Source organism: Chanodichthys erythropterus, chromosome 11 (genome assembly GCF_024489055.1).
Source record: "Chanodichthys erythropterus isolate Z2021 chromosome 11, ASM2448905v1, whole genome shotgun sequence".
Classification (NCBI taxonomy): domain Eukaryota; kingdom Metazoa; phylum Chordata; class Actinopteri; order Cypriniformes; family Xenocyprididae; genus Chanodichthys; species Chanodichthys erythropterus.
The window spans coordinates 48,265,846-48,277,433 of NC_090231.1; positions in this window are offsets into that span (position 1 = coordinate 48,265,846).

Here is an 11,588-nt window from a genome sequence, read left to right on the forward strand (position 1 = left end):
ACAAAAAAAAGTATATTGACAAATTTTAATGTAGCCTAACCATTTTATGCACCGTTTTCTCATCATGAGAAAACTGAAAAAAAGCAGCCTTTGAGGTGCGATGGGGCGCGAGGAGGGCTGATGTAATTCGAAAGTGACTTCAAATGCACCCTCTCCGTTTCCCCGTGGAATGAAGCGTATATCTCAAAACCCGGCGTTCCATTCGGAAGGGCTCATCCCTATGCCCTAATCCCTTCAGAGGGTTTACCCTCCGGAGTGAAAGCTTCGAATGGATGAAGGGTGTAGGGGTCAACAAAACTCTTCTTTTAGAACACACTTCAGCATCATCTTAACGAGACAATCAAAGAATAGTAGATTGTGCAAGCTGCGCCCTTTGTTTAATGTTAGTTTATTTAATTATTTATTTTAGGTTTATAGCACCATGTTTATTGTATCTATGTATTTTAAACATTTGAATGCACTGATAAAGGGAGCTGTAAAGTATTTTTGTTGAAGTACAATGTCGTTTTGACCATAACAATGTAACAAATATAACTCATATAAATATTACAGTAGGATAGAAAAATATATACATTTATAGGTAAAATCGAACTCCGAGCCTCCTGTACCCATTCTGTGACATCAAACAACTTCCCTGTGCAAAGGATCACGGGGGCCCGAAATGTCCATCATTTGTACCCTTTGAAATCCTTCATTCCAAAGGGCCCTTTGAAGTGGCCCGTTTTGAGCACTTTGGTTTGGAACGACCCTTCAATATGGCGGCCATGATTGTTTTCACTCCGAAATGCCCTTCGGAGGGCGATATATCCCGTTTGGAATGCACCGAAAGAGTATAGAACCCAAGAGGCAACACTTTGATACTTTTTGTGTAACAGCCACTAGATGGTGCTCCGGTAGAGTGGCCGCCATTATGGGGTGAAAATACTAACTGGACCATAGAATCCTTCACATCTTACGCACCCAAAATCGGCGAATTTCACTGCCAAATCAGAAGCGCAATAGAACAGTTTTTTAAATTAAGTCACCAGTAAACTGCCACAGTAAATGTTGTATTGTCTTATATATGTTTTATTGTGGAATTCATCCGTACATCCATCTGAGGTAACGTATAGCCTACTTTATTGAGTATTTCCATTTTATGCAACTTTAAACATTTATTAATAGTAAATTAATAATTAATAAATTTAAGATCATCATGTTTGCAGCGAACAATATATTTCAGACCTAGTGGAGTAATAATAATAATATCTAGGTCTGAATTTAAATAGTCTATATTGTACGTTTTAATGGATCATGCTACAAACATAATGATCTTATAATACCTGATGAATTGCTGTGTCCTTTATTGCATAATTCCAACTTTTGGACACTTTTGCTTTAACGGACATTAGACAACACTGCAAAAACAAGCTGTTATATTTATATATTTATTGTCCAGCTGTGGTGTCACCACTTGTCCTGTGGGTGGCACTAGTAGATCTGAAATGCATATGAGTGTACCAGGAGAGTGAAGATGAGTTCCCATTCAGTCGGTCACGTTCGACGTACGTCGGACAGACCGACGAATAGGAATCTCGCTAGAGAGGCCAATCTACTTCGAGTGTAACTAAACGAGCCAATGCACATTGGCATGCAATCATATGCATCAGCTGCTCGCCTCGCAGCGCGGGTATATAATGAGCAGCAGGTGCGTTGCATCTTCAGCTTTTCGCTTCGGAGCCAAACCTTCTATGAAGACAGCTACTGAAAGCGAGTGTGGTGAACGAGTCTCTCTTCAAGACGTCTCTTTGTTGCGAGGTGCAGGCGGACAGCGCAGCAGCGGGGCCGATTCTCCTTTTGTTTTTGTTTTTGCCTTTAATTTGATTGAGCAAAGCTGTAATCAGCGTGAAGGCCGTTCTCACGGCTGGTGAAACGGTGCGCCTAGAGCGCTAAAAAGCTGTTGTTACAGCTGGTAAGAGGAGCGCCTTCAAGGAGAGTGCACACGACAGGCTGCACATTCCCTGTCTGTGCTGCAGCGGCTATTCCCCTGCGTGCTTCAGCACCTAAAAGAGTCAGTCCTTGAAAGAGCTAACACGAGTAGTTCGCGTCTTTTTAAAGATGTCGTTCTACTTGTGTGTTTCTGGATGCGGTCGTTACCTGGCGCCTCGGGATGGTCACCAGCGCTGTATCGCGTGCTTGGGCTTAAGGCACGCTGAGGCAGCGTTTGTGGATGAGTCATGTACCCATTGTGGGAAGATGACCATCGCGGAGTTGCGGTCGAGACTCCACTTTCTGCAAAGGGGTGGAGTCCCGGTCCCGACGCCTCGCTCCAATCCTCCTCAGAGGGTTGCTGCGAGCGGCGGGGCTGGTGACTTGAGGATAACGGTGAGCGCGCTTCCTTCGGGGAACCAACCCCCTAGGAACCCTCCCCCCTCGTGCACTCCGCAGCCAGTAGAGCTGCCCTCGGAACGTGGTGGACCACCCCAGAGGTGTGTACCATCCGTTTCCTTCGGAGCTCCCCCAGACGACCGGATGTCGATCGCTGCATCGGAGGGTGAGCCTGATACTTCTGGGGAGGATGAGTCGGCGCAGTTGCCTCCTTCGGGGGTGACAACTGTGCCCGACACGGACCCGGAAATGATGGCTATGCTTTCCCGGGCCGCCAACAGGGTCGGGCTCGTGTGGAATCCTCCACCGTGTCCCGAACCCTCGAGGTTGGATGACTGGTATCTCGGGGTGGCCAGGGCTGGTTCTCAGCCCCCCACCCCAGTGCCCTTCTTCCCGGAGGTGCATGAAGAGCTCACGAGCACGTGGACGGCACCTTTTACTGCCCGAAACCGTGTCGGTGGGTCCTCCTCCCTCACCACCCTTGATGGCGGGGCAGCGAAGGGTTACACGCGCATACCCCCTGTGGAACGGGCCGTTGCTATGCAACTGTGCCCTAACTCCACCTGGCGGGGGGAGCCGTCTCTCCCTTCCCGGGCCTGTAAGTACTCGTCGGATCTTACCGGCAAGGCTTATCAGGCCTGTGGGGAAGCTGCCTCTGCCTTACACGCTATGGCGTTGTTGCAGGTCCATCAGGCCAAGGCACTGAGGGACCTGCACGAGGGTGGTCATGATCCACAAGTTCTCCAGGAACTTCGTGCCGCGACGGACCTCGCGCTTCGAGCGACGAAGGTTACGGCGCGGTCAGTGGGTCGTGCGATGTCCACTATGGTGGTCCAGGAACGCCATCTCTGGCTGTGTCTTGCGGACATGAGGGATACCGACAAGGTCAGGTTTCTTAATTCCCCCGTGTCCCAGACCGGCCTTTTCGGCGACGCGGTCGAGAACTTTGCCCAACAGTTCTCGGCTGTACAAAGGCAGTCTGAGGCCATCAGTCACATCCTGCCGAGGCGGTCAGCTGCTGCACCTCCACCGCCGGCGGCACCTCAGACTACCCGTCGCCGAGGGCGCCCCTGCAGCCGCCCCCGCTCCCGCGCCCCAGCAGCAGCAGCCTCCATCCAAGCGGCGCCGTGGAGCCGGTCGCGGGCGGGGCGCCCAGCCCGTCCAGCCACCCCCCAAGAAGAAGGGTGGCAAGGCCAAGTCCAAGCGGCCCTAGGACGGGCGACCCGGAGATGGAGGGGACTGCTCTTCAGGAGGTGGTGAATGCACCACTCCTTCCCCCGGAGGAGGGCCGGGTGGAGAATCTTTTGTTGTTTCCTTTTGTTCCGCCGCTGGCTCAACGGCCAGCGGTACCCAAATTTTCAAGAAAAGAGCAGTTTCCTTTATCTCCGGGTCCGAAGAGGGCTCGGAGAGCAGTGGGAGGGCTAGAACCTCACCACTCTCATCCACCTCTTCTGTCGCCAGCGGACAGCAGCGAGCAGCAGGTAAGCAAATCCTTGACTGCTCCCTCTGTCCACCCGTGGAGGCAGGTAAGTGTTGCACAGCACACTGTGACCCCGCTTCGGGCCGCCTCACACAGAGAGCCTCCCGGGCCGCGTCCCTGCCTTCCACCTCGCTGCCCCGCGGCGGGTACGCCGGTGGTCCCCTTGGTGCCACTGGTGCGGTCTCTGGGAGCCTGGCTAGCGCTCCCCAGTCCGTCTCGCTGGCTCCTCCGGACCATCAGGCTCGGCTATGCGATTCAGTTCGCCCGGCGTCCCCCCAAGTTCAGGGGCGTCCTCTTCACTTCAGTGAAAGATGTCGATGCCCCTGTTCTGCGTGCGGAGATTGCAGTCCTACTGGCGAAGGACGCGATAGAGCCGGTCCCTCCAGCCGATTTGAGGTCAGGGTTCTACAGCCCCTACTTCATTGTACCCAAGAAAAGCGGCGGGTTACGACCGATCTTGGACCTGCGAGTTTTGAATCGGAGCCTTCACAAGCTACCGTTCAAAATGCTTACGCAGAAACGCATTTTCGAGTGCATCCGTCCCCGAGATTGGTTTGCAGCGATCGACCTGAAGGACGCGTACTTTCATGTTTCGATTCTTCCGCGACACAGGCCATTCCTGAGATTCGCGTTCGAAGGTCGAGCATATCAGTACAGAGTCTTACCCTTCGGGCTGGCCCTGTCTCCCCGCGTCTTCACGAAAGTCGTGGAGGGAGCCCTTGTTCCCATGAGAGAACAGGGTGTTCGCATTCTCAACTACCTGGACGACTGGCTCATTCTAGCACAGTCTCGGGATCAGTTGTGCGAACACAGGGACTTAGTGCTCAGGCACCTCAGCCAGTTGGGGCTTCAGATCAACTGGGAGAAGAGCAAACTCGCCCCAGTGCAGAGGATCTCTTTTCTCGGTATGGAGTTGGATTCGGTCGAACGGGTAGCACGCCTCACAGAGGAACGTGCTCGGTCGGTGTTGAACTGCCTGAATACGTTCAATGGCAGGACAGCGGTCCCACTGAAGTTTTTTCAGAGGCTCCTGGGGCATATGGCGGCTGCAGCGGCTGTAACACCGCTCGGGCTGCTTCATATGAGACCGCTTCAGCACTGGCCTCACGGCCGAGTCCCGAGATGGGCGTGGCAACGCGGCACGTTCCGGGTGCCAATCACTCAGGAGTGCCGCCGAACCTTCAGTCCGTGGTCGGACCCTTTGTTTCTCCGGGCAGGAGTGCCCCTAGAACAGGTGTCCCGGCATGCTGTGGTTTTCACAGATGCTTCTGCCACCGGCTGGGGTGCCACGTACAACGGGCATGCAGTCTCAGGGGTTTGGACGGGACCCCATCTGCATTGGCACATCAATTGCCTCGAGTTGCTGGCAGTACGCCTTGCGCTGAGCCGCCTCAAAGGCCTGCTTCGCGACAAGCATGTACTGGTCCGTACGGACAACACTGCGACCGTTGCGTACATCAACCGCCAAGGTGGTCTACGCTCCCGTCGCATGTCGCAACTCGCCCGCCATCTCCTCCTGTGGAGTCGGAAGCATCTGAGGTCGCTTCGCGCCATTCATGTCCCCGGTGTGCTCAACCGTGTGGCCGACGAGCTATCACGAGCTGCGCTGCCCGGAGAGTGGCGACTCCACCCCCAGGTGGTTCAGCTGATCTGGAGAGAGTTCGGAGAGGCTCAGGTAGACCTGTTTGCCTCACCAGAAACCTCCCACTGCCAGTTGTTTTACTCTCTGACCGAGGGAACACTCGGGACAGACGCACTGGCTCACAGCTGGCCCCGGGGCCTGCGCAAATATGCGTTTCCCCCAGTGAGCCTACTTGCACAGACCCTGTGCAAAGTCAGGGAGGACGAGGAGCAGGTCTTGTTAGTTGCGCCTTACTGGCCCAACCGGACCTGGTTCCCAGAACTCTCACTCCTCGCGACAGCCCCTCCCTGGCCCATCCCTCTGAGGAAGGACCTCCTCTCTCAGAGACGGGGCACTCTTTGGCACCCGCGTCCAGACCTCTGGAAACTCCATGTCTGGTCCCTGGACGGGACGCGGAGGTTCTAGGTGACTTACCCCCGAGGTACTTAACACCATCACTTCGGCACGTGCACTGTCTACGAGACGTGCTTACGCCTCGAAGTGGAACCTGTTCGTCGAGTGGTGCTCTTCTCGCCGAGAAGACCCCCGAAGATGCTCGATCGGTGTCGTGCTTTCCTTCTTGCAGCAAGGGTTGGAGCGTAGGCTGTCCCCCTCCACCCTCAAAGTCCATTCTGCTGCTATCTCCGCTTACCACGACCACATAGATGGCAAATCTGTTGGTCAGCACGACCTGGTCGTCAGGTTCCTTAGGGGGCGAGACGGTTAAATCCTCCTCGTCCCCCTCCATACCCTCTTGGGACCTTACTCTGGTGCTCAGAGCACTCCAGATTGCTCCCTTTGAGCCTTTGCTGTCAGCAGACTTAAAGATTCTCTCTATGAAAACTTTGCTGCTGGTGGCATTGGCCTCCATCAAGAGGGTAGGGGACCTGCAGTCATTTTCGGTCGACGAATCGTGCCTAGAGTTCGGGCCGGGTGACAGCCACGTGGTACTGAGACCCCGGCCTGGCTATGTGCCCAAGGTTCCTACCACTCCCTTCAGGGATCAGGTGGTGAGCCTGCAAGCGCTGCCCTCGGAGGAGGCAGACCCAGCCCTGGCTTTGCTCTGTCCAGTTCGCGCCTTGCGACTGTACATAGACAGAACTCGAAGCTTCAGGACCTCAGACCAGCTCTTCGTCTGTTACGGAGGCCAGCAGAAGGGAAAGGCTGTCTCCAAGCAGAGGATGGCCCACTGGATAGTGGATGCCATCGCCCTGGCTTACCAAGCTCAGGGCGTGCCCTGCCCGCTCAGGTTGCATGCCCACTCCACGAGAGGTGTGGCATCCTCCTGGGCGCTGGCTCGTGGCGCCTCGCTAACAGACATTTGTAGAGCTGCGGGCTGGGCGACACCTAACACGTTCGCTAGATACTATAGCCTTCGTGTCGAGCCGGTCTCCTCCCGTGTTCTCGCCTCAGGTCAGAGGCACGGAGAGGCCCCGGCTTAGTGTCGGCTTGCTGCGCTACATGCGCATTCTATTCTCCAGAGAGTCCCTACGGGCAGACCCTGTTGAGTCCTCCGGTTACCCTTCGGCAGCCGACGTGGCGGAGCGTCTGGCGCCAGGCCTATACTCCGTTGTATCCTTGAGAACCGGATTTAGGCTGGGTTCCATATGTGTGACCCTACGGGGATCCCATATGGCTTTTTCCACGGCTGCTCCTAAACGAAGCCCGTGTCTTTCCCTCTGGGAGAACCCATCTCTCACCGAGTGGAGTCACCCCAGTTCTTCCATATGTTGTACAACCTACAAGGTTAGTCCATATGTACTTATCCATATAACTCCTTCGGGGAAGGATATGGCTTCCGCAGCGTTCCTTATCGCATGTAAGGCTACGCTTTCCCAGCGTTATCCAATTGTCGCACTGAGTGGGTTTTGGGAACAACAGTGATCGACCCTCTCTGCGTGAGCCTGGTCCCACCGTCCTTAGGCAAGGGGGTTCAGGTGGCTCACGACAGAGCGCTGGAAGAGGGCAGCCCCTGTGGCGCTTTGGTAGGGATTCCTATTCGTCGGTCTGTCCGACGTACGTCGAACGTGACCGACTGAATGGGAACGTCTCGGTTACATAGGTAACCATCGTTCCCTGAAGGAGGGAACGGAGACGTACGTCCCGTCGCCACAGGCGTTGTCCTGCTGATGCTGCCGCCTGCTGGGTTCGGCTCCTCAGCGAAAACCTGAAGATGCAACGCACCTGCTGCTCATTATATACCCGCGCTGCGAGGCGAGCAGCTGATGCATATGATTGCATGCCAATGTGCATTGGCTCGTTTAGTTACACTCGAAGTAGATTGGCCTCTCTAGCGAGATTCCTATTCGTCGGTCTGTCCGACGTACGTCTCCGTTCCCTCCTTCAGGGAACGAGGGTTACCTATGTAACCGAGACGTTAGTCTGAGTAAAAAGCATGTTCATAAGCTATCCCTGTGTTGCTTGCATCTTTACAAAGACATAACACCAACATTCCCAATTTTTCTGATGAATGTCCTTAATTTAATTTCATATGTTGGTAATAATTCAGTGTTTATAAGCCTTTTAAAGAATTTTAACCCAAAATGACTGGGTTTATAGAGAGCAAAGGTTTTGTGAAAAAAAAGTGAAAGACTTAAACACAAAGTGTGTAAAATAAACTGTTAAAAGGATTTGATGATCACTAGTAATAGTATTTTATTCTGTGATGTCATCATTCAGGTTGGATTCCAGCTTTAATGTACGTTTCTTTTTTAACAAAGCAGCTGATATTGCCATAGAAACTAGTGGACTGCCGACTCGCTTTCACCCCCAAAGTGGCGGAAAAGCAGGGCAGCTGCTGGGCACTGGTGTTGCAATGGAACGTTCTATTAAGTGTCACTTCTTGTTAGTGTATATTCTGATCTCAAGACACTTCGCAGTCTACCATATTTCATAATTCATAGTGCGCTGGTGACTACAGTTCTGTGTGAATTCACATATAAATGTAAGTAATTCCCTGGTTTAACCAATATGTAATATCTAAATAAAACTGCAATATCCATGATGTTCAAAACATCAGTTTTTCATAAATACAATATTTGTCTCTGAGATGGAGTTGAATGAAATCCTAAAGTACTGTACTTTAAATTTAGAGTTAAATTTACAGAGTATATGTGTAAATGTGAAAATATATTTTCACAGTTAACGTTACATTTAACATAAAAGATAAACAAGGTTAACTAATAGATGCTAATGATATAAAAGTGACATAACACTGTTTAACCATTCATATTTTACCTGGCCTGGTGTCCTGTCATTGCCGGCATTGAAGCATGTCAAAACCCAATAGAAAGTCATAAAACTTTTCTGCATCCATTTCCCTTTTTAAAATCCCCTAACAAATGGCACACACAGCTGTTAGGCCATGTAACGACGCTCTGCTAATTGTTGCCAAGCCTTTGGGCTAGTTTAACACTTGTGCCATGATTATGCTACTTTTGGGATGGTTTTGTTGTGCAGACCTAGCAACCCTGCACCTCAGTTAGACCTTTCTTCACTTCAAAGGCCCCACACCTTTCATGCACTTCGAAGTGCACAGCCCCTGAATTGGGACACAGCTATTGTGTTTCCCCTGTGACCTAGCCTGCGTATCAATATGCATACTATCCATCCTAAATAGTATGTGATACTAGTAATATTCAATACTATTTAGGGCGGATAGGGTGGATAGTTTCAAATGGAGAGAGGCCCGTGGATGACACTGGTAACAAATTATGTGCATACCCAACTGTAGGGAAAACACCCTAGGAAGTAAAATTAGCTCAAATGAAATATTTATAGGGAATTATAAAGAGTTGTTTAGATTACGACCGAGCAACTGATTCGTCCAGCGTTCATTTGCTCGAGCCGTAATTAAGCTCTGGTAACGGATATAAATATCCAACAATCGTGAGAACACTGATTAGAGCACGGTAACTTGATCACAGTTTAAGACATTAAATCATAAAGCACATAATACAAGACACTTTCCTTTTAAAATCTACAAGAGATTTTATTGATTCTAACACAACCTAATCTAACACAAAGGCACGCACATACACACACACACACACACACACACACACACACATTCATACGCGTTGCAGTAAGAAGGAAATGAGAGTTTTGAAAGAGAGAGAGAGAGAGATCTGATTAACCGAATTCCTATCAATGCATTTCAAAGACCAGAACGAACCATGAATCATTCATTTAAATGCACCAGTTCAGTTTTCATCTGGAGGTACTTGCTTGCGTTGACTAAGGTGAATTTCCCTCGTCGTTCAGAGAGGGATTTCCCAAGTCGATGATTGGTCCAGATCAGGTCCGTGTGGAACAATGAAGGAAGTCTCTTTGTCGCTGGAGTTGAAGCGGCAAAAGTCGTTGGTTGAACTTTGCGGCGAAACTTAGGACACAACACTTTCAGCGGTAAAGGAAAATTAAGTAAAGAAAAGAAAAGTGAGTGAAGGTTGGATGGCTTGAATGAGCGGCTGGTCTGTTCTTCTTGTCACTCCATTGTTCTTGGTACTTGTCTTGGCTTCTTTTCCCAGAACAGAACCAACTCCTTTCTCGTTAACTAACCAACTTCTCCCGTTCACTATCTTGCCATATGATCATTTAAACTGAGTTGTTTGTCACACCTCAGAGGAGTCTTGGCCAATCAGACATTGACCCGTTTCAAGAGGGCCTTCCTCTGCCCCCAATAAAACCTAAGTGTTACATCCCAGTCTGTCTCTGCTTTAGCAGAGTGCCATTTTAACATAATTGCTATTAAATGGAATACAATACATTTTAAACAGATTTCATTCAATCAGAATATAGGAAAGGGAGAAAGAATCAAATTAAGTCCAAATAAGGCATACTTCCAGTCATTCAGTCAAGAGTTAACGCATTTACACGAATTGTGAGTGTTCTAAAGCCTAACTGTTTACAGGTAGTACTTGTGGACACATAATGCAAAATGTATGTAGTTAAAAGATGTTTGATAATTTTGAAGCAGATTTATTTGTTCAACAGTCTGTTTGGCTCTCCTGTGAAGTAAGGAAACAAAAGGGTCTGGATTGTCTCTCTGTCTTCTTGGGTGACCCTTTGGTATGTCGCTTCTGCTATCAGGAAGCATGTGTCGTAAAAGTAATCAGCCTGGCTTTATCTGCAGACGGTCCAGAGCTGGAACCTCAATTCTGAATTAGAATTATGTTTTGAAAGAATCATCTAAATGATTCATTTGTCTGGTTCGTCCACAGTTCTTACACCAACCATAGAGAGTTGCTGGCTCCAGGAGGAAGGATTCTTGGATACCAAACATCGCAACACTCATTCCAAATCTTGGTTGGCTCTCTTGGTCTGGCCATTGCTTTGAGGATGGAGCCCCGAAAAAGACTGACAGACGCCCCCAGTAACTTACAAAACTCTCTCCAATATCTGGACACAATTTGGGGACCCCTGTCGGAAACCATGTCCATTGGGAGGCCATGTAGCCAGAGGACGTGGTCTATGACAGCTACTGCTGTCTCCGTGGCAGATGGTAATTTGGACAAGGGAATGAAATGAGCCGCCTTCGAGAACCGGTCCACTACAGTCAAAATGACCATCTTCCCTTGGAAGGGTGGGAGGGTGGTAATAAAATCTAGCGCAATGTGGGACCAGGGTCTCCCTCCCATGTCAGAGTGGAGACCACTAATGTCTCGGGTAAAATACACTCGGGAGTAGACGGGCATTCGGAAGGATCAAAAACACGAGACAAAGAATTGGGTTTGACGTTTTTGGGAACCCGGGCGGTAACAGAGAGAGAAAAAAAAAAAAAACGACAAAAAAAAAGTGCCCACCGAGCCTGTCTGGAGTTTAGTCTTTTAGCAGATCTGATAGATTACAGGTTCTTATGATCAGTCCAAACGATAAAAGGTACCCCCGAGCCTTCCAACCATTGACGCCACTCTTCCAATGCTAATTTGACTGCCAACAACTCTCTGTTAACAATGTCATAATTAAGTTCGGCAGTTGATAAAGGATGGGAGAAAAACGCGCAATGATTCATCTTGTCGTCTGTGGAAGAACGCTGAGACAACATTGCACCTACCCCCACCTCTGACGCATCGACCTCCACCACGAATTGACATGAAGGATCAGGGGCTATGAGAATGGGGG